This window comes from Rhineura floridana, chromosome 2 (assembly GCF_030035675.1).
Source record: "Rhineura floridana isolate rRhiFlo1 chromosome 2, rRhiFlo1.hap2, whole genome shotgun sequence".
Taxonomy (NCBI): Eukaryota; Metazoa; Chordata; class Lepidosauria; order Squamata; family Rhineuridae; genus Rhineura; species Rhineura floridana.
This window is the reverse complement of record NC_084481.1, coordinates 187752599-187776773: the sequence shown is the minus strand read 5'-3', so window position 1 is coordinate 187776773 and position 24175 is coordinate 187752599. Positions and strand designations below refer to the sequence as shown.

The 24175-nt window shown below is 43.3% G+C and overlaps 1 long non-coding RNA gene across 1 annotated transcript in view; it reads right to left on the bottom strand.

Annotated features, from left to right (window-relative positions):
• LOC133378388 (uncharacterized) overlaps positions 1 to 6509 on the bottom strand; it is a 39179-nt gene extending 32670 nt beyond the window's left edge. The window contains exon 1 of the long non-coding RNA XR_009760995.1: positions 6377 to 6509. This is a non-coding gene — a long non-coding RNA (uncharacterized LOC133378388). The remainder of the gene's footprint in view (positions 1 to 6376) is intronic.
• Positions 6510 to 24175: the final 17666 nt, after the last annotated feature.

The following is a 24175-nucleotide window of genomic DNA, read 5'->3' as shown; positions in this document are numbered from 1 at the left end:
AGCTGTGTCATTAGTCACAGCACTACTCATACTTGTCCTTTGTTCTTCCCCAGTAGTTCGTTGAGTGCCTTCTGACCTGGGGGTCTCATCTTCCAGCACTATCTCCTGTTGCATTTTGGATACTCTGTTCATAGGGTTTTTGTGGTAAGAGGAATTCAGAGGTGGTTTACCATACCTCTGAGTTTGGATGCATATTAGTTTGGTGTCCCTGCTAGGAGTTTAGCCTCTTGGTCTAGACTTCTGACAACATTGCTCTTAGCTTCTTCAACACTCTGAAACCCCCTCACCACGTTAAGGTGTGCATCCTAAAGGGGGGCCTCCAACTTAGTTAGTTAGAATTAGGTATGCCTTTCCTATCTACCATGTATTTCTATAAATAAAGTAGTTTTGTCTTATTTTACTAAGTCCTGTCTCAGAGATTTCAATGCAAGGTAAAACCTGCTTCTAAGGGAAATACACACAGTGGCACATGCAGCTCAGACTGCTGAATTACTTTGCATATTCCATAACATGTTGCAGAGTAGTGAAATTAGATATTTGAGCTTCTAAGCTTTGTGTATTTGAATCTTTGTTAAAGATTACACCTTCTCTGGAATTAGTCAGACAGAGACTTTAAGCTTTAAAATAAGAAATAACTAGGACTACATACTTGATACAAACATTAAGGCTAGTGTTTGCCCTCATACTTGGAGGAGAGGGAGAGACAAAGAGAAGATGTCTGCTCTCCCTCTCAAGAGAAAGAAGAAGGAAGGAGACTGGAAGATGTGGTCAACATCCTAAGCATATCAGTATAGCAGGAAGGGAGAGTCAGCAGGAGATCAAAGGGTAGGTATTAGCCTAGCAATCGGGAGGTCTCCTCTCTAGCTACCCTTTTTAACCCCATGCAGCCTCAACCCACAAGTTGGAGTTGAACCACATATTCCAACATAACAAACGTCATCTGCAATGTGCAGAAGATACTCACCTATCAGGGTGGTGTTTCAAGTCCAGGGCAAAGTCAAGCTGTCAACAAAGCTAAAAGCAGCCCTGCAGGGGTGCACCTCCACCCCAATACACATACACACAGTTAATAGCAGACTTAAAATAAAGGATCCAAATCCCTTTCCCCCTTAGCCAAGAAGTTTGCTGTGAAAACTGCCTCAAAAATTCTCTCTCTCTCTCACTCACTCACTGACACACACATACAGAGACAGACAGACAGACAGCTTTACTGATGATGGTGCACAAGGCAGCCAAGTGGCCAGTCGCCCAGCCTTCTGGGACAAAAACAAAGGGGGAGGAGCAAAAACTGGCCTCTGCGGCCCAGAGCACCCTTTGACCAGATAAGCATGAGGTGATCAACTGAACAAGATATCACAAAATACTATGCCATGCCCGCTCCCCCATTATGCAAAATTATACTGAAAATGTCACCCTGCAGAATTCTTTTGTATACTAAGAATCACATCCAGAAGGCTAATCTATGTCACCTGGATAATTTTGGAAAAGGAGAGAATAAACATTGCGAATGAGAAAGAAAGAAAGAAAGAAAGAAAGAAAGAAAGAAAGAAAGAAAGAAAGAAAGAAAGAAAGAAAGAAAGAAAGAAAGAAAGAAAGAAAGAAAGAAAGAAGCATGTCACTGATGACCCTTTCTCGATTTTGGTGACAAGAACATTAGAAAGAAATCTACAAAGAGAATGTTGGAAGTGGGGCAAGAGCAACTCCTGTTTGGGGTTCTTTTGTTTGATTCTGGAAGGAAGATAGGGTCCTCCAGCTGGCTGGCTTGGCCTACCTTTACCTGTGCTCTTCTCTACCTAACTTCCTTCCTTTGTAGACTGAAACTCAGGAGAGAGGAGACATCTTTGTCTTTGCTGTCTCTCTTGACCCATGAGGGCAATACTCAAGTCTGGGCATTGTATCTCCAACTTAGTTAGAACTAGATATGCCTTTCGTATCTACTATGTATTTCTATAAATGAAGTAGCTTTTCTTATTTTACTAAGTCTTACGTCTCAGTGATCTCAATGCAGGGCAAAAGCCTGCTACTTAGGTAAATATGCACACTCAGGGGCGTCACTACCGGGGTGCGGAGGGTGCGGCTTGCACCCGGGTGTCACCATGAGGGGGGTGACACCCAGAGCTGCCCCGCCCCGCGCCGTTGCCCGGCAAGGCTGCTCCAACTCCTTCTTGGAGGCGGGTGGGCAGACGAGACCAGGAGTAGCGTCAGCGGGGTGAGGGAGGCACACCGGCGTTCCCAGGCCTTCTCTGGCTGGGTGCCCCTCCGGTGTGCACTCTCCCAGGGGCATGGACGGGGTGGCTGGCTTCGAGTGCGCACACACACGCAAGCCCAGGCACCTCGTCCATGCCCCTGGGAGGGCGCGCACCAGAGGTCCGCACACACCCCCGCACTCCCGCTAGTGACGCTGCTGTGCACACTGGCACATACGCAGCTCAGAGGCTGAGTATCTCTGCATATTTCCGTAACAGAGAAAGGGATTCCTCATATCAGTGCAAACTGCAATGTTAAAAGTGTGTTAATCCTTACAGTTTATGGAGACACATAACCCACCTTGCCTTTTAGGGCAAACAGTGATTCCAAACAATGGTCAGCCAAGTACCTCTGAAGCTCACAAGCAGGACTTGAATGGGATGGATTCATGAGTAAGAGGGGAGCTCCAACTGATGAAGACTCTGAGTCTCAGTGACAAAGGATCAAGGTAACAAATGAATTAACAAGCCAAGCCACTACAGGGTAAATTCCACCCATTTAATTAATTAAAACATCAACTGTAATAAGGGAACTGTGTGTAAGGAGCTAAACCATGTAAAATCTTAGATATCAGGAGCTAAATCCTAGGAGCAATGAGCCTGTTAGTTTTCAGCTCTACCCAAGTCAGGAAGTTTTTTCCACCCTATCAGGGAAGTCTTAAGGGGCACAGTAAACCAGAAATTTAGATTAAGTCCCAATTTTGGAGGGGGGGTAATCCCCCTCTTCACTAACATACATTTCCACACAATGGGACTGCTAAACTTACTCAGGAGTCTTTGGTGAGGTACTTTAACAAAAGCATTTTAAAAGTCTAAGTACAAAATGTCTGCTGGATCACTTCTGCCAATGTGTTTTATCTATATATTTGTTGACATTTTCAAAGAACTCTAACAGGCTAGTGAGGCATGACTTACCCTTGCAGAAGCCATGCTGGTTCTGCTTCAGCAAGCCTTCTTCTATATCAGAGGTAGCCAACATGGTGCCCTCCAGAGGTTGCTGGACTACAACTCTTATCATTCCTGAGCATTGTCCAGGCTGGATGGGGTTGATGGGAGTTCTAGTTCATCAATATCTGATGAGCACAACATGGGCTACCCCTGTTATACATGCCTGGTAAGTATATATTTATTAATAATTTCTACCAATATTTCTGTTGGAGTAAACAAATATTGCATGGTCACTTTAAGGGATATTTGGGGAATATCCCATGTATCTGTTTACCATGATGTAACTTCCTAATGGGTGGGGTTTAGTTACCTGACTTCCTTCTCCTTTGTCCTGGGGGATTTTTGAATATTCTCCATTGCTGATCTTCCTACCTTTGAGAGAGGCCGCATGGCATGATGCTCTCTCTAAGAGCATCATTACAAACACCAAGATGTACTGAGACTTCTATATTTTTCTTTCTTCTAAGCTAGAGCCTATCTTCTTCTGAACATGTGAAGAGGTTGTGAGTAAACATTCTTTATCTAATACCTAAAGGATTGTGTCTGTTGTTACTTATATAGAGAAAGGTGGGGCTGGTTTATATTCTCATTCTGGTGCTTGTATTTTTACAACTCTGCTAAGAAATAGGACCAACCAAATTAGTTCCTATTTCTGTGTGTATTTTTATAATACTGAACAATTTCCAGAACAGACTTGATCTGAAATTTCCTGTATCTCCTCTGGATTGCTCTTTGAAATTGGTGTTACACTGCTAAACCCTCCAGAATAGTTAATCACTCACAATGAATCATCAACTCAGGTTTAAGGGGCTTATCCATGATGCTGTAATCCACTCTGTGGTTTCTGGCAGAACCAGAGAAAAGTGGAGCAACCTTAAAAAACAATGGGAGGTTTGACCCCAGTAAAAGTTGGATTGCAACAATGGATGCAACAATCAACCTTTGCCAACCTGGTGCCCTCCAGATGTTTTGGGCTACAATTCCATCAACCCTAGCCAGCTCAGCTGCATAAGGCCGGGGTGGGTAGGAGTTGTAGTCCAAAAGATCTGAAGGACATCAGGTTGATGAAGGCTGGTTTGGAAGTGAAAAATAAAGGCAGCAACTCCTATGCAACTCTCATCTAGGACATATTGCCACATAAATTTACTTCCAATTGCTTGGGGCAGAAAAATCCAAAAGGGGATTTTAGACATATCAGTATTAATGTTGGTATGGTTTTGGTACTCATATGATTATTTATTTATTATTTGATTTATATCCCACCCTTCCTCCCAGCAAAGATCCTCCATGGCACAGAGTGGTAAGTGGTGGTAATGCAGGTGAAGCTCTGCTCACGGCCAGAGTTCGATTCCAACGGAAGGAGGAAGTCGAATCTCTGGTAAAAGGGGTCAAGGTCCACTCAGCCTTCCATCCATCCATGGTCGGTAAAATGAGTACCTGGCATATGCTGGGGGGTAAAGGAAGGAACTGGCAATCCCACCCCATATATATGGTCTGCCTAGTGTACGTCGCAAGACGTCACCCTAAGAGTTGGAAATGACTCGCACTACAAGTGCGGGGACACCTTTACCTTTTCCTTCCTCCCAGCAGGAGCCCAGGGTGGCAGACAAATGCTAAAAACACTTTAAAACATCATAAAAAGACCTTAAAATACATTAAAACAAAAAGTTAAAAACATTTAGTTACTGTAAACTGCCTAGAGAGCTTCGGCTATGGGGCAGTATATAAGTACAATAAATAAATAAATTCTAAAAACAGCTTTAAAAACTTTTTTAAAAAAATAAAAAGTAATTAATTTAATTGTTGCTGGGCCAATATGCTCAACCTTAGTAGCATCTTCCAAAACTCGCAATTCTGATGCACCATCATGTTGCTTAGGTTGTGTAAGAATACTGCATAGCTAATCTTAACGCATTTGCACCCAGTTTCAAAATAAGAATAATAAAACCAGACTTTCCTATTGTCAGGAATAAAACAACAACCACAAAGCAATCCTGTATTAATTCACATGCTAATGATCCAGCTCTCTGGGGTCCTGTGGATTTGTAAAAACAATTTGCAACCCAGTTAAACGCGGTGCACTCGGATTTAAGGTGGCTTTCCTCCGCGGACTTCAACCAGCCGAAGCCAGCTTGGCTTGCTGCGAGGCGCTCTGGCACTTGCGTTGCCAGCAGTCGCGGATCAGCCTCGGTGAATGGGATTGCAGAAGTGAACATTTAAAGCATCCTGGTAAGGATCAAAGCGCTAACAGCAGGAGCACTAACAGTGCTGCTCCATATACATAAATTAATTACATGAAATAAATGCTCTTTCTCCCGGCATGAAGACAAAAAAGCGGGGAAGGGAGGAGCACAAAGCGAGTTGGGAAGAGCTGCTGAGAGCACGAAAGGGTGCCAGAGAGGACGTTGTGGCTGCAGCTGGGTTACAGCTGCCGCATCCAAGCAAATTAAAAACCAAACCAAACCCGGGAGAGGAGAGCCAAACTTGCCCAGCCTCTTATCTGTCTCCCCGCACCCTGCCAGTCAACGGCGAAATCAATTAGATGAGATAACGGCGCTGATATTTATGGTTATTAAACATTTATTGTTCTTATTTGCCACAGGGTGGGATGACCGGATTATAAAAACCCAGGAGTTCTTGCTGAATCAGAAAAGCTGAACGTCCTTAACTGAATGTGAAATGCGATGCTCTTAGAAAAGAAAAGAAAAAATGACTTGGAAGGCTCGTGGATTTCAGGCCTGGGCAGCGCGGGCCGAAACTCTCACTGAGTCCAGTGCCTGTGAGTCACGCGTGGCGCCCTCACTTATTATCTGTGCAGCGCCATAGGGTGCTTTATGGTATAAGCCAAAAAAAGAGACTAGGCTGTGCCTGGAAGAATTTATAATAGGAATATCGGAAGCTGCTTTATACTGATGTCAGACCATCGGTCCACCCAGCATTTTATTGTCTGCACTGACTGGCAGCCACTCCTCAAGGTTTCAGGCACGGGTTTCTCCCAGCCCTACCTGGAGATGCTGGGGATTGAACCTGGGACTTTCTCCGAGCCTCCTTCGCCCCAGCGCCTTCCCCTCTGTGGGGTCTCCAATGCATATTTACCCTGATCTCTAGCTGCAATGAGAGGATTGAAATTACATAGCTGGCGCCATTCCCTTTTCATCCAAGAGGCTATGGTTGGTTCTTACCTTGTGCAGCTGCAGACAATCCTTCATTCAAGTCAGAGAGGCAGATCCAGCCTGAGGAGGGAGGATGCCTCTGTGAATCACAAGTTGCTGGGAGCCATGATAAGGGGCAGAGTTGCGCTCCTGTCCCCTGGCGTGCTTCCCATTGGCATCCGGTGATGCTGGCCTAGATGGGTTGTTGGCCTGATTTCAGGAAGGCCCCGTTCTTAGTAAGGCCAGGATGGTTAAAAAACTTTGCACAGAACTCACGCTGGTTCTCATGCAGATTTCAAAAGTCTCCTCTAATCACTCCTTTCCCCCCTACGCAAATGTTCTTGAAATAGGTGTCGCCAATGTGAAATGTGTCAGAGAGTGGCGAAACTGGGAATGGAGAGACTGAGTGAGCCCTTATGTGTGTTTGAATCTTTGCTAAAGATTACACCTTCCCTGCAAATTAGTCAGAGACTTTAAGCTTCAAAATAAGAAATAACTACTTTATTCTAGGAGATACATACTTGAAAGGAAAGAGTTCTACATCTAGCTAACTAGCTAAGTTGGAGATGCAAACACTAAGCCTAGTGTTTGCCCTCATGCCTGGAGGAGAGGGAGAGACAAAGAGAATATGTCTGCTCTCCCTCTCAAGAGAAAGAAGAAGAAGGAAGGAGACTGGAAGATGTGGTCAACATCCTATGCATATCAGTCTAGCAGGAAGGCAGAGACAGCTGGAGATCAAAGGATAGGTATTAGCCTACCAATCAGTGTTGGAAGTGGGGCAAGAGCAACTCCTGTTTTGTTCTTTTGTTTGTGCTCCAGAAGGGAGCTAGAGTTAGGGTCCTACAGATGGATAGGCTTGATTACCTTTACCTGTGATGCTCTGACTGACTTCCTTCTGTCGCTAGACTGTTATGTCTTTAGGGAAGCTTACCTGCCCCTCCTCCTTCTGCCCTTTTCACTCCTTTGTCCTCTGACTGTCTGGGAGAGAGGAGACATCCCTTTGTCTCTGCTGTCTCCAAGCCATGAGGCTAACTCCTACACCTGGGCGTTATGCCTCCAACTTAGTTAGTTAGAACTAGGTATGCTTTTCTATCTACAATGTATTTCTATAAAGTAGCTTTTCTTATTTTACTAAGTCTCCAGTCTCAGTGATCCTGAAGCAGGGTAAAAGCCTGCTTTCTTAGGTAAAACGCACGCACACGCTGGCACACTCGCATTTCAACATCTGCTGTTACTCTGCTGCTGTGGTGTTGCTTTAAAATGAAATTAAGCACACACAAATACACACAGCACAACAATCAGGAGATCTCCTCTCTAGCTACCCTTTTTAACCCCATGCAGCCTCAACCCACAAGTTGGAACCACATATTCCAACAAAATGGAGCTATGCCTTCGCTTTGACAGCGCAATCGTATACATGCCTGCTCAGAAGTAAGTCCCGCTGAGTTCAGTGGGGCTTGCTCCCAGGGAAATAGGGATGGGATAGTCTGTCTTAATGCTTATTGCTAGCAGAGCTCATCCTTCCTATACTATTTACTTGGAGGCAGTGGAGACCCAATACATTTCAGCAGAAAATACTCAGGATCAAGAGATCCATGATGCTTTATTCTGGAACAGCTAGGATTGCTTACTTTTCCCCTCAAGCTTTTTCTGGCCATGAATCTCAGCATGTTGAGTGTATCCTGACTTTGTTCTGATGCACTGATGGGTTTTATTTATTTTAATGCCTTATTGTAAACTGCCTTGAGATGTTTTTATGAAATGCAGTATCAAAATATTTTAAATAAATAAAAATAAAACAATAACTACTTTCATTATCATTTTTTGTCGATGAGGATGCGCCTGAAATCGCTTGTGGCTGTACAAAAATTAAAAAGGAAACAGGCCTTGCCCTCTGGCTTACAGTCCAAATTGTGGCACACACAGCTAAAATTCTCCTCTCCTCCCTGACTTTTACATCGTGGTTATATTGCCACTATTGGAAGTCTGTCAAGAGCAACTCCCGTTTGGTTCTCCTTGTATGCCTGAAGGGAGATAGGGAGAAGGTCCCCCAGCTGGCTAGGCTGCCTGTCTTACCTGATGCTGCTCTAGTCTTCCTTCTGTTTTGAACTGGTACTCTCAGGGAACTGACCTCACTTCCATCCTCTCTTTCATTTCTTCCCCTGGGACCAGCTGAGGGAGAGCGGACATCTCCCCTTGTCTCTCTCCTCTAGCATGGGGGCAATGACCAAGCCTGGCCATTGTGCCTCCGGCTTAGTTAGCTAGAACTAGAGCCTTTCTTACCAAGTATGTGTTTCTATTAATAAAGCTGTCTTTTCTTATTTTACTAAGTCTAAAGTCTCAGTGATTCAAAGCAAGGTAAAAGCCACACACACACTCACTCTGTACATAAAATGCTGAGGAAGCTACACTCAGTTAAACTCTGCTAATTTGACCAATACTCTAACAACCAGACGATTTTGCCTCAGTTTTCTAAGGCACTGATGTTTGTTCACAAACAAGGTTCAAGTGGCCTTCCTATGCAGTGAGCATCTCTTTAACTCTGTCTAGTCACAAGTGAAGGGTCAAACTGCTCATCATCCATGCCACAAGTTGTCACTTTGGGTGGTCACCCTTTCAGCCATTATGCACGTGGATCCTGTTGGTTGCAGAGCAGAGCCTTGTTCCTGTCACTACCTTCTCTTTGTTTAAAGTCTGGATTTAAAGCACTAGGTCCCCCCATTGGCCTGTTAAGCTGCTTTGAAGAGAGACCCCTGATTTGCTTTATGCTTATTATTTCTTCAAGGTATGTTGAAATATGTCTGCATCCAAAAAAAACCCCACTGCCCCCATCACCCTAAAATGGTTACAGATTTTCCAGTTTCAGCTTCATGAAAATGGTCATCTCGTGAAACAGAAATCAACTAGTATATGGTATTTATAACTTCTCTCTTTGGAACCCAGTTTGTATATATATTGTAGGTCGTGATATAGCTCTTTTAAAAGTAATGAGAGTTTTCCTATCACTTCCAAGAACAACAGATTATAGCCTAAGTAAACCAACTTAAAACAATTTCTTCCAAAAAAAGAATAACCTGGCACTTTAGTAACCAAAGTAACTATAGATGTACAGCTCAATTTTATGCTGAGTTGAATAGTTTTGCCACTAACTTCAGCTGGAACTGGACTGCACCCATAAACTTCCTGGGAATGACCCAGTGCATGTTGGAATGTATGAGGTTCAACTCCAACTTGATGGGTTGAGGCTGCATGGGGTTAAAAAGGGTAGCTAGGGAGGAGACCTCTTTGTTGCTAGGCTATACCTGTCCTTTGATCCTTGCTGTCTCTCCACCTCCTGCTAGACTGATATGCAAAGGATGTTGATCCCAGTTCCTTCCTGCCTTCCCAGTTCCTTCTTCTCTCTCGAGAGGGGAGCAGGCATCTTTCCTTTGTCTCTCCCTCTCAACCAGCATGAGAGCTGCACTGGGACCAGTGCAGACTGCTCCAACATAGTTAGCTAGATATAGGACTCTTTCCTATCAAGCATGTACTTCCAGAATAAAGTAGTTGTTTCTTATTTTACAGCTTAAAGTCTCTGCCTGACTAATTTGCAGGGAAGGTAGAATCTTAGCAAAGATTCAAACATACATGTAAGCTCGCTCAATACTCTCTGCTCTGCTACGCAACTCAATAGAATTCCAACAGTGCAAGCAAAGCACTTTTAAGGCCCATTGATTCTAAAGATTTAAGAACGTGCTTCACTGGAGTCAATGGGACTGAAATGTGCTTGTCCTGGGCTGGTAGTAAACTTTCCCTTGAGCTTTCCCTTGTATTTCCCCTCTAAGTAATGCTCAGGAGCACAGCTATCAGACCATATGCACCACATCCTTGAAATATTTTATTCAACAGATTTGTTGTGCTGAGGATAACAAACTGATCTTAAAAACCTCCTGGGAGAACAAGACTGTATCATCCTAAGCATTATTGTTAAAAGGCAAGCCCCATTTAGTAAGGATGTTTAGAATCACATACTTAACTGCTTAGTAGCAGAGTGCCAGGCTTCTAAGTGCCTGACAGCGCATCCCTATGCATGTTTACTCAGAAGGAAGTCCCACTGTGTTCAGTAGGGGTTACCCCACAACTAATTTTACCCGATGCTCCTCTACCTGTCTTCTGTTGTAAACTGATATACTCAGGGTGCGGATCTCATGTCCAAACTCTCCTGCCTCCTTCTTCACCATCCAGCCAAGCAAGAGGAGACATTTTGTCTTTGTTCCTCTCCTCCAGCATAAGGCAAATGACCGAGTCCAGTGATTAGGCTGCAATCCAATACACACTTACCTGGGAGTAAGTCCCATTGAACCCAATGGAGCTTACTTCAGAGAAGACATGTGTTGGATTGCAGTCTTAGTAAGAACTAGATATGTCTTTCCTATCAGCTATGTATTTCTATAAAGTAGCTTTTCTTATTTTACAAAGTCTAAAATCTCAATGATTTGAATATAGGGTAAAAACCTGCTCCCTTCAGGTAAATCACACAGACACACGTAGCTTAACTCTGCTGCATCTTCAATTTTCTGCTGTGCTAACGCATAACACCCTTGAACTCAGTGGGGTTGCATGCCAGGTCCCTTATTTCTCAAAAGTGTTACTCTCATTAGAAATAATAAATTAGGGCTTGAGCAGCATGCTGATCAGAGCACTGCCAAACCCCTGAGGCAGTCACGTTTGAAGGCAGGGATGAGGAACCTGTGGCCCTCCAGATGCAATTGGATTCCAACTCCCATCATCCTCTCCCCTTCCTGGACAATAGTCAGGATGATAAGAGCTGTAGACCAACCATAACAGGAGGGCCACAGGTTCCCCATCCCTGCCACCACTACTCTTGACAGCTTTTCTGTGAGGACTTCAGCATCCCTTAACCCCACACAGAAATTATATTTTTTGCTCGCTGCAGCTGACGGCCCTTTTCTTTGTTTCTTTGTTATTTAATCAGGAACACACACACACAAAGAAGAATGACTGTACCTTTGAAGAAGAGTGTGTGTGTGTGTGTGTGTGTGTGTGTGTGTGAGAGAGAGAGAGAGAGAGAGAGAGAGAGAGAGAGAGAGAGAGAGATCTGTCTCTAGCATTGGGCAAAATGGAATAGGATTTCAGCTTGGTCTGTTACTAATAGTAAATGCCCACTGTAATTGTAATAGCAGCATCTATTACCTGTAGTAAATAATAATCAAATAGTATCTACTCCCAGTATTCTGTTAAGAGGGAAATTATTATTTATTCCCGGATAACTTTAGAGTGGAGATTGCACAACAAATTAAAATTCATCCTCTTCTCCAGTCTCTCCCCTTCTGTATATGTGTGTGTGTGTGTGTGTAGTTCAGGCCCTGTAGCTTTGTGCACTCCTTCTTTCACACATGGATTTCTCTCCGGCTGCTCCTCACAACAGCTGTGTCTTCTCTTAACTACCTAGGCTGCCTGCTTGGCCTTGATCTGGAGATCTGCCAGATTAGGGCATCTGCTTAGATAAGAACAAACAGCTGCAAAAACTTCCCCTATCTGTCTTGCTACAGTTACTGTCTTTCCTGACAGCATCAAGACTCTTCCTTCAGAAAAAAAAATGGAGAGGAGCAGCTTAATCATTCTGATGGTATGACAACTGAGGACAACTTTGCTGTACAGCTGCTGTGACTTTTACTGCTACTTCTAATGCAACTACTGTCATCATCACTGCTGTCTCAAGTCAAACAGGGTGGTGTTTCCCAGTTAAACAAAGAGTCAACCTAGGGATACTTATTCTGTGATAGTGCTTACCTTCTCCACTTTTAAAAGAAATATTTTTGTTGTTCTTTTTTAAAAACCTTGTTGCCCATTTAATAAGGACATCTTTTCAATCCACAAACAGTTTTTAATTAATGAATATAACCTCTGAATTGCTTAATCCTTGCAGCCCAGAAGCAGTAGCAATATTCAGTTGAATTCATATAAGCTGCTGCCAGCCTAAGGAAATGCCACAGAGAGGAGGGAGGCTATGTTGTGTAAATTTGGATGAAAGTTTTTTTCATCAAGGAACTATCCAGGCACTGACCAGACCCAGACCTGCTTAGCTTTAGCAAGGTGGTGGCCTCATGTGCCTTCAAACCATGCCCTGAAGATAGTTAGAAGTGGGGCAAGAGCAACTCCTGTTTGCGTTCTTTTGCTTGTATTCCAGAAGGAAGATAGTGTTAGGGTCCTCCAGCTGGCTAGGCTTGGCTACCTTTACCTGTGCTCTTCTCTACCTAACTTTCTTCCATTGTAAACTGATATGCTCAGGGAAGCTGACCTGCCCTTCCTTCCTTTGTCTTATTTTTTGACTGTCCTAGGAGAGAGGAGACATCTTTGTCTTTGCTGTCTCTCCTGAGCCATGAGGGCAATGCCCAAGTCTGCACCTCCAACTTAGAACTAGGTCAGCCTTTCCTATCTACTATGTATTTCTATAAATAAAGTAGCTTTTCTTATTTTATTTATTTATTTATTATTTGATTTATATCCCGCTCTTCCTCCCTTATGTCTTAAGTCTCAGTGACCTAAATGCAGGGTAAACGCCTATTTGTTGTGTTAATTTGTAGAGATATTAGAAGAGATTGTCAACGGTCTGAGATGCTGTGTGTCAGTGTGTGCATTTACCTAAGAAAGTCTCCTTTACCCTTCATTGAGATCACAGAGACTTAAGATTTAGTAAAATAAGAAAAGCTAATTTATTTATAGTAATACATAGTTGATAGGAAGGCATACCTAGTTCTAACTAACTAGAGGCACAGGTTATCAAATTCTTCCAAGCTACACGGCAAGTGGATTGGACGTGAAAGACCAACCCAAATTGTGTTTACATTTTTATAAATTTGTAGGGCAGTACAATATCTCAGAGAGAAGATCAGGTCTGCTCCCCTGGTGCATTCACTATAGCTGCCCAGTTTCCCTGCTTTTTAAAGTTTAATAGAAATATCTGTTGGCTATAGGTATGTTTTAGCCTATTAGTGAATTTCTCTGCTTTTTAATCCAGGAGGTAAGAAATGGGATCCTGTGCAAGCTTGCTGAGAATGGATTGATCATTTGCATGCTTATTGAGTTCAGTGGGATTTACTCCCCTGCAATCATGCTTAGGGTAGGTGAAACTGACCACAGGGGATGGGGAGGGGAGGAAGGGAAGAGGGGAGGAGGGGAGGAAGGGAAGAGGGGAGGAGGGGGATAGAAGCAGGAAGGAGGGGGAGGGGAGGAGAAGGACAAGTTTGATCATTTGCATGTTTATTGAGTTCAGTGGGATTTACTCCCATGCAATCATGCTTAGGATAGGTAAAACTGACCGGGGGGGGAGGGAGGGATGGCTGGAGCAGGCAGGGAAGGAGGAAAAAGGAAGTGGGGAGGAGAGGGGAAGGGAGAGCAGAGGGGAAGGAGGGGAAAGCCAGGTCTGATCATTTGCATGCTTATTGATTTCAATGTGATTTACTCCTATGTAATCATGGTTAGGATAGGTAAAACTGACTGTGGGAGAGGTGCAGGGGAGGGGAGAGGAGAGTGAAGGAGAAAAGGAGGGCAGAGGGGAGTGGAAGGAGAAGAAGGGCAAACGAAGGGGCAGGAGAGGGCAGGTTTAAAAATGTGTATGCTTATTGAGTTCAATGGTATTTACTCCCATGCAATTATGCTTAAGATAGGTAAAACTGACCATGGGGAGGGGGAAGGGGAGGGGAGAAGGAGGGGATTGGAGGGGGAGGGGATTGGAGGGGATTGGAGGGGGAGAGGGAGGGAACAGGCAAGAGGGAGGGGATAGTAGGGAGGAGAAGGGAGGGTGGGTTTGATTAGTTGCATACTTTTTGAGTTCAATGGGAATTATTTCTGTGCAATCATGTTTGAAAATGGAAATGGACTGCCTTGAAGTTGACCCCAACTTATGGGGACCCTATGAATAGGGTTTCCATGGTAAACGGTATTCAGAGGTAGTTTTACCTTGCCTTCCTCTGAGGGTGAGAGGCAGTGAGTGGCCCAAGGTCACCCAGTGAGCTTCATGGCTGTGTGGGGATTTGAACCCTGGTCTCCCAGGTTGTAGTCCAACACTGACCTGGGGGAGGGGCAGGGAGGGGAGGAGGAGGGGGAGGGGAGGAGATTAGATGGGTGGGCACTGGGCAGAGGTGAAGCCCCTTTTCTTTCCAAAAGGAAAACATTGTGAACAGTATCATTGCTTTTCAGGGTTTCCCCACCTTTTTATTCTACAGCAGGCACGTGTAGTCTCCCACCCAAATTTAAACCAAAGCTGTCCCTGGCCACATCCACACCAGACCTTTATTTCACTTTAGACAGTCATGGCTTCTCCCAAAGAATCCTGGGAAGTATACTTAGTGAAGGGTGCTGAGAGTTGCTAGGAGATGCCCTGTTCCCCTCACAGACCTTCAATCAGAGTGGCTGACTGTTAAACCATCTGGGCACTGGAGCTCCCTCAGGCAAATAAGAGTCTCCTCTCAGCACGCTTCACAAACTACACTTCCCAGGATTCTCTGAGGGAAGGCATGACTGTCTCATGTGAAATCAAAGTCTGGTGTGGGTGTGGCCCCCTGATTAGGCAAGCCAAGCAGCTGTGAGTCTGGCTTTTAGAACACTGACAGTTGGTTCTTACTGAGCATGCCCAACATAACCATTCAGTTCAATGCTACATTTCTTAAATTAATTAAAAATCAGCCAGGCATTTTTTAAACTTTTCAACTGCAGAAGATGAAGGTCAGAGTATGGGGCAACATCAGTATTAGGATTACAGGTCCTCTGTGAACATGGCTGATTTTTAATGAATTTCAACAGATTATGAGAACACAGAGAAAAAAGTCAAAAAGGGGTCTAGGGTTTCCCCCCCTCTCTTTAGACTTTGAACTCTCCATTCTTTCTGACAGTTTTGTTTATTGCCATGAAAATTTAGAGGCTTGTTAAGCAAGTGTTTCTGAGTTCAGGACTATAAGTTTTGTAAGGTTTTGTTTTGAAATGAGCTTGTGGGAAGCATCAGAATGGCATGGGGGGTATTCCCAATTTAACATTGCGGAATGTGAAAAATCCACCCTGGCTGTAGTATACAGCCACTCTAGTGTATAATCAGCAGGGATTGTCAATGGTCTGAGATGCTGTGTGCCAGTGTGTGCATTTACCTAAGAAAGCAGGCTTTTACCCTGCATTGAGATCACTGAGACTTAAGATTTAGTAAAATAAGAAAAGCTACTTTATTTATAGAAATACATAGTAGACAGGAAGGCATACCTAGTTCTAACTAACTAATTTGGAGGTGCAGCACCCAGATTTGAGAGTTGCCCTCATGGCTCAGGAGAGAGAGAGCAGAGACAAAGGTGTCTCCTCTCTCAGACAGTCAAAGAAGAGAGGAAGGGAAAGGGTGGCAGGGGCAGATAAGCTTCCTTAAGCATATCAGTCTAACCATGGAAGGAAGTCAGTCACAGCATCACAGGTAAAGGTAGTCAAGCCTATACACCTGTAGGACCCTAACTCTATCTCCCTCCTGAAACATAAACAAAAGAACAAAACAGGCGTTGTTCTTGCCCAACACTACTTAGGTAAATATACACACTGGCACACATAGAGCTCATACCAGCATATATTTTATTTATTTATTTATTTAAAATATTTCTATCCCACCCTTCTACCCTATAATAGGGCACTTGGTCAGCTTACAAAAATAAAATCGAACACGTACATAATAAACAAAGGGTTATGAGTGCCAGAAACCAGCTTGAATTTTGAGTTGTGCCTGAAAGCTAAAAAGGCTAAGAGATTAAAAGGAGACTTTAGGTTAGAGAAAGAAAAGCAGAACAAAAGATAGGAAACTATGGCTGAAGAATCAACACTTAAGGCAAGAATCTCAAGGCTGGAGGAAGACAATTATGCATTTGGAGTCTCCAAATGAGGGCACTTCTGGAAGGCGAGAATCTGCATGGAGTCCTGACTGATCTTGAACCCTCAGCAGCGGATGAAGCAGCCACTGCCTCCTGGAAACATAAGCTTCTTATTCTACTTTATCAGATGAGGCACTAAATGTTTGCATAGGCTGTAGGAATGTGAAGGAAATATGGGAAAAGCTTGAAAAACCATATCAAAGAAAATCTAGAAATCATGTGATGTTTCTCTATATGTCACCATACAAGCTGAAACAATCTGATAGAGAGGATCTGAATCAACATCTGGAGAGATTTACAAGTCTGCTCTGAGAATTAGAAAGATGTGGAAGATTGTTAGACAAAGATTTACAAAAAGTAATACTCCTGGCCTCTCTAAATGAATGCTATTATATAACAGCTTGCATACTTCAACAGACAGATCAGAAATTGGATCAGATTATTGCATATTTGAAAGGTCAGGACTATAAAGAGAGACAGGAACAAGCTCTGTCTGAAAAAGCAAATTTTACTGTGGGCAGAAACAGCAACCAAAGGCAGGGTAGAGAGATGAGTCATGCCCTGAAGCCACGGCAGGGCACAGACAAACAAAGGAAGAGTTGCTTCAAATCTCCTAATCACCTTCAAAGAGATTATCCTAGAAGAGAGATAGGAGAAAGAGGTGATTTTAAACAGAAGGAAGCTGAAAGAAAATCAAATAGCCAAACTAAAGTGAAGCATTCCAGTTACTATGTATCCGATGGAAAGAATGATGATTATAAAACCAGATTTTTAATTGACACGGCTTGTATTGCACATTTAATAAATAATGAAAACTTGTTTAAGAACTTTAGGCTCCATATACACAGAATGTAATTACAGCATCAGGAGATGTTTTCTGTTCTCAAGGAATAGGCACAGTGGGTCTGCTTTGCAAAATGCCAGAGGGTGCTAGACAGCTTAAACTGAAAAATTGCCTTTTTGTTCCAGCATTTAAAGATAATTTAATAAGTACCATTAAATAACGGAGCTTGGATGTCAACTTTATCTGAGTAACAAAATTTGCCAAGTTTTAGATGATGGAGAAGTATGTTGTACTGCAAAATTGAAAAAATGGACTTTTGCGTTTGGAATATTTTGAAACTATGCATGCAAATACAGCCAAAGAAACCTGTGATTCTGGATGTTTACATGTTTGACATCAAAGAATGGGACATGCCAGCTTAGCCAGAATCAATGTTCTAGAGAAGGAAAATTTGGCTGGAGGCATTAAAATTGAACAACATAAATCCACAGAAAAATGTGAATGTTGTATAAAGACAAAAAGTGTGAAACCAAAATTTCTTAAGTGAAATTAAAACTACAAAACCTCTAGAATTTATTTATTTATTTATTTATTTATTCGTTTATTACACTTGTATACTGCCCCATCGCCAAAGCTCTCTGGGCGGTTTACAGCAACCAAAAACATTAAAACAAATATACAATTTAAAACACATATTTTAAAAACAATTTAAAACACAAATTTTAAAAACGATTTAAAACACAATTTAAAAATTTAAAACAATTTAAAACAATTTAAAACACATGCTAAAATGCCTGGGAGAAGAGGAAAGTCTTGACCTGGTGCCGAAAAGATAACAGGGTTGGTGCCAGTCTCACCTTGTCATGGAGATCATTCCATAATTTGGGTGCCACCACTGAGAAGGCCCTCTCCCTTGTTGCCACCCTCTGAGCTTCCCTTGGAGTAGGCACCCAGAGGAGGGCCTTTGATCTTGAACGTAGTGTATGGGTGGGTTTGTATCAGGAGAGGCGTTCCATCGGGTATTGTGGTTCCAAGCCATGTAAGGCTTTATAGGTCAAAACCAGCACCTGGAATCGAGCTCAGAAACATGCAAGGCAGCCAATGCAAGCGGGTCAGAATCAGTTTTATATGTTCGGACCGTCTTGTCCCTGTTACCAATCTGGCTGCTGCATTTTGCACAAGCTGCAGCTTCCGAACCGTCTTCAAAGGCAGCTGCATGTAGAGTGCATTGCAGTAATCTAATTTGGAGGTTACCAGAGCATGGACAACTGAAGCCAGGTTATCCCTGTCCAGATAGGGATGTAGTTGGGCCACCAATCGAAGTTGGTAGAAGGCACTCCGTGCCATCGAGGCTACCTGAGCCTCAAGTGACAGAGATGGTTTTAGGAGAACCCCCAAGCTATGAACCTGCTCCTTCAGGGGGAGTGCAACCCCATCCAGGACAGGTTGGACATCCACCATCTGGTCAGAAGAACCACCCACTTGCAGCATCTCAGTCTTGTCTGGATTGAGCCTCAGTTTATTAGCCCTCATCCAGTCCATTGTCGCAGCAAGGCACCGGTTCAGCACATTCAGCCTCACCTAAAGAAGATGAAAAGGAGAAATAGAGCTGTGTGTCATCAGCATACTCCAAAGCTCCGGATGACCGCACCCAATGGTTTCATGTAGATGTTGAACAGCATGGGTGACAGAACTGACCTCTGTGGAACCCCATACTAGAGAGTCCAGGGTGCTGAGTAATGTTCCCCAAGCACCACCTTCTGGAGGTGACCTGCCAAGTAGGAGCGGAACCACCGCCATGCAGTACCTCCCATTCCCAACTCAGCCAGTCTCCCCAGAAGTATACCATGGTCGATGGTATTGAAAGTAGCTGAGAGATCAAGGAGAATCAACAGAGTCACACTCCCCCTGTCTCTCTCCTGACAAAGGTCATCATACAGGGCGACCAAGGCTGTTTCCATGCCAAAACCAGGCCTGAAACCCGACTGAAATGGATCTAGATAATTGGTCTCATCCAAGAGTGTCTGGAGCTGGCCTGCAACCACTCATTCCAGAACCTTACCCAGGAATGGAACAATTGCTTCCGACCTATAGTTATTAAGATTTTCTGGGTCCAGGGAGGGCCTCTTCAGGAGTGGTCTCACTATTGCCTCACACTGACCTTTGTGAACCTATTAAAATGCCATCACACGGCAGAAATTTATTTATTCATAGATGATTACTCAAGGTATACTACAATGTATATACTGAAAGAGAAAGATCAAGAACTTCAAAAACTGAAGGACTATATCAGAATCGTGTCCAACAAATTTGGCAGAAAGCCACAAATTATAAGATATGACAATGGAGGAGATTTGTGTCCAGGGCTATGCAAGACTTTCTCTATGAGGAAGGCACAGAGCACCAGACTACTGTTGTTTATACTCCAGAACTAAACGGGGTTGCAGAATGCATGAACTGGGCTCTTGGATAGATGATTCATTGCTTGTTGGAAGATGCACAGTTCCCACAGAAGTACTGGGGGGAAGCAGTGGTTACTGCCACCTATCTGCAGAACTGACTTCTGGCATCTGCAACCAACAAAACACCTTGTGAGCTATGGCATGATTGGACACCAAGTGAGTCTCACCTTCATGTATTTGGCTACAAGGTCTTTGTACAATCATGAAACAAAAGAGGTCAAAATTTGACAACACTGCAATGAAGGAATATTCATTGGATATTCTTCAACACAGAAGGGATACTGAGTCATAGATGCCAAAACTGGTGAAGTTGGAGTATACAGAACTGTCCACTTTGATGAAGGAAAGTGTGTACACCAACCAGAAGGGGAGCCACACCAAGCAGATGACAACGAAATGGAAAAAGACACCGAGCTATTCTTTCACAACAGAAGGGATCACAGTAATACACCAGCAGAAGAATATGAGGTGTCTGAGCCAGAACAGGCATCAGAGCCAGAAGGGGCAGTGAAAGTGTCAGTACCCAGATGCTCTGAATGCACCAACAAAGGTGTACCATGAGAAATACTTGCTTACCTCGTGAGAGATGAACTTCCAGAGCCACAGACCTGGAAAGAGATTGAAGCCTTACCCAAAGCTGAAGCTGAGAGGTGGAGGCAGGCAGCCAAGGAAGAGCTGGAAGCTCTACACAGCAATAAAACTTGGACACTGACTAAGTTTCGTCAAGGAAGAAAAGCTGTAAGCTGCAAGTGGATTTCAAGAAAAAGTCAGATGCTGAAGGAAATGATGAAAGATACAATACAAGCCACCGGGAAACTTCTATATAACAGCACTCTTACCAGGTCAGATGTGGCGGTAGCAGTGGGATGCCAGTGCAGAAAAACCAGCTTGCCAGCAAGAAGGACTGGGAAGCAATCAAGATGGTGAGATATCTCAAGGGGATTGCAACCATGGATCTGAAGTTAGAGGCTACCCGAGATCCCAAACTAGTGGGATATGCAGATGCTGATTGGGCTGAAGATACTACAGATCAAAACTCCACCAGTGGAAACATTTTCTACAATGGAGATTCTGTGATCAGCTGGGCGACTAAGAAACAAGAGACTGTAGCATTCTCTTCCACAGAAGCAGAGTATGTGTCAGCTTCTGAAACTAGCAGACAGTTGACATGGCTGCTTGAACTGTTCAATGATGTAGGCATTTCTGACCTGCTCCTCCTTCCTGTTATGTAAATTTGTATAAATGAGCAGAGATCATCAACAGTCTGAGATGAGTGTGCGTGTGTGTGCGCGTTTACCTAAGCAGCAGGCTTTTACCCTGCATCGAGATCACTGAGACTTAAGATTTAGTAAAATAAGAAAAGCTACTTTATTTATAGAAATACATAGTAGATACAAAAGGCATACCTAGTTCTAACTAAGTTGGAGGCGCAATGCTCAGATGTGGGAATTCCCCTCATGGCTCAGGAGAGAGAGCTAAGACAAAGATGTCTCCTCTCTCTCGCACAGTGGAAGAAGAGAAGAAAGGAAAGGTGGAAGGAGGAGGGGTAGATAAGCTTCTCTAAGCATATCAGTCTGCGACAGAAGGAAGTCAGTCAGAACATCACAGGTAAAGATAGTCAAGCCTAGTCAAGATAGTCTGGAGGACCCTAACTCTATCTCCCTTTTGGAACATAAACAAAAGAACAAAACAGGAGTTGCTCTTGCCCCACTTTAAACACTTCTTGTGTCTTCTTCTTTGACTGTCCGAGGAGAGAGGAGACATCTTTGTCTTTGCTCTCTGTCCTGAGCCATGAAGGCAATACCCATTGCCTCCAACTTAGGGCTTATCCAAACGGAGCAGGATAATCCACGGTTTTAATATTCGGTTTGTCATCTGATAGTCCTCACTTTGCCTTTTAGTTCGCTCTTTCCCAATTAAAAAACCCCGCTTTTTTGCACATGAACACGCAGCGGTAAGACCCCTACATTCTTTTTGCTTTTTCTAAGCTCCTCCTCTAAAACCTCCCCCTATCAACCAATTGGTCAGCAAAAAAATTACGTATGCTCCTCTCCCCCTTTGCAACTAAGCACAATAAGGCTGTAAAGAAGTTCTCCCCTAGGAAGGAAAGGCTGCTGGTCGTTTCACACCCGCCTTCCCAGGAGAATGAAATTGACAAAGCTTTCCAGAGCAGGCTTGAAACCGACTAGAAGCCCTTTTCTTGTTTGCATTTGCCATATTACACTTAAAGGAATGCATGCTTTTTTTATTTGAAGCAAAAACCCCAGCAAGTAGAATGAAATTGACAAAGCTTTCAGAGGCAGGCTGAAACTGACCCCCCCCCTTTCTTGCTTGCTGTGCATTGCAGATCTCACCCAGAGCGGCCGCCCAGTTTGCAGGCTGGCAAAAAATAAAATGCATCTGCGCAGTAGTTGCAGACCCCCCCAACACCCCACCATTGCGATGATTGGTTCAATTTTCCCAGGCTTATTCTTGCACATGCGCAAAAGTGCAGATACGTGATTGGCTGGAATGAGAAGGGGCAAGGAGAAACGCCGAAGAACTGCCAATCAGCTGTAAAGTCCGAGGTATTGCATCCTAACTCCTGAAGGCACAGCGGATTATTCCTGATTTTAAACAGGAAATCACAATTTTGCCAGTATTTTAAGGAGCGGATTTAACCCACGAAAATGCATAACAGTGCGAGACGTCATTTGGATGACCGAAAAATAATGAACACATATAGCGGGCGTGTCACACATTTTGCAGTCGTCTGGATGAGCCCTTAGTTAGTTAGAACTAGGTATGCTTTCCTATCTACTATGTATTTCTATAAATTTATTCTAGAAACAAAGTAGCTTTTCTTATTTTACTAAATAAATTTTACTAAAGTCTCAGTGATCTAAATGCAGGGTTAAAGCCTGCTTCTTAGGTAAATACACACACTGGCAGACACACAGCTCAGACGGCTGAGTATCTCTGCATATATATATTTCTGTAACACAGATAGAATAGTCACTGATTACTACGTAACAGTAAAATAGAGTGGCTACCTATTTTGTTTTTTAAAAGAAGGGGGACGGGGAGGGTTGCACCTGAGATCACTTTTCAGATGGCCAAAAGTAATTGGACAGCAAAATCCACCTTTCTCCTCCCCCATGGGTTTTTCAACTGGTACTGAATTTTGTTAGAGGGCCACAAGCTTATTTAGAGAAAGGACCTGCTAATTGAAAAGAACCAGTTGGAATGTAGGTGACTTAATATTGTACTTCCAAAGGCACTCAAGCCTCCATCCTAAACAGCTGGATTTGGAAATCAGTGCTGCTTATATCATTTGACCTTGCTTGAGGCCAGGGACTATCAATGAGTGACTGGAAACCACTTAGTCTCCAGTGTTTCCCTTGAGGATCTTCTGGGACACAGCATAGTTCAGTTTTAGGCTTCTACCACCCAGACCTACTTTGCACATAGGTCGCCTTCCAGTAAAACAACAGTTCAAGATCCTCAACATACATAAAGGTTTTTTCACTCAGGCTTCTCTTACTAATCTTACCTGGGACAACCAACTCAGTCCACCAGAAAAACCTGGGCAGTGGCTGCCTGTATAGCCTTTGAAATAAAAGGACAAGCTTCCAAGAAAACAAACTAGTCAGACTGCTAAATTAAGCCTACTTGTTCTGGATCTGAGTTTCAATGGACCTACTCTGGATTAAGGGTTGGGGTTTTTGGGGGGATCAGTAATGCCTTACAACCTTGAGACCTTGGCCACAGTAGTTCAGGCACTGGTGACTTCAATGCTGAATTACTGCAATGCATTCTATGTGGAACTTCCCTTGCACTTTACCCGGAAGATGAAATTAATGTAGAATGATGCAGCCAGATTGCTGGTGGGATGAGACCATGTCAGCATAACCCCTCTGCTTGGAGATCTGCACTGATAGACAATTTATTATCAGGCCAAGGTCAAGATGTTACTGCTACTGTATATAGCCCTTGATAGCTTGGGACCAGTTTACTTGCAAGACCACTTTATCTTCTATGTGCCTACCTGAGCACTTCATTCTGGGGAACAGGCACTGTTACAGGTGCCACATAATACTTCTTCTACACTTGTAAGAAATCATTTAGTGTGGCAGCACCTACTCTTTAGAACTTCCTGTCTGATGACCAGGATGATGATCCCTTTGCTGTATTCCTTTTGGTGCCTGCTTAAACTTTCTATTTAGGCAAGTCTTTCCAGACATATAGATCTTGATCTGTTTTAATCTTTTTAGTTAGTAGCTATTTTAATTGCTTTAAATATGTTTTAATTACTTGTTTTTAACAATTTTATTGAATTTTTTAAATATACATTCAAGCAGTATATAATTTTTAAAAATAAAAAATAAAAAAAAATAATGAATGAATAAACCTGACCCACAATTATATTAATTCACAGGTACTTGGAAGAAGTAGTAAGCTTACTTCTGAGTAAGCATTCCTAGAAAAATCTGTCTGCATGCCTGTTAGTGCAGTTAGTGGCAACTTTGATTTGACAGAACCTAGAGACTAAGTCTTTGCAAGTTGAATTGCAATTAATCTGGCATGTAGGCAAATGTGTATGGGATTGGGATCTAAATCATAGCATTTCATGCTACTTTATATTCCAGTGCTAAACACCATAGACCCTATGGCATAGATGGAAATAAACCTCACTGATGTTAAT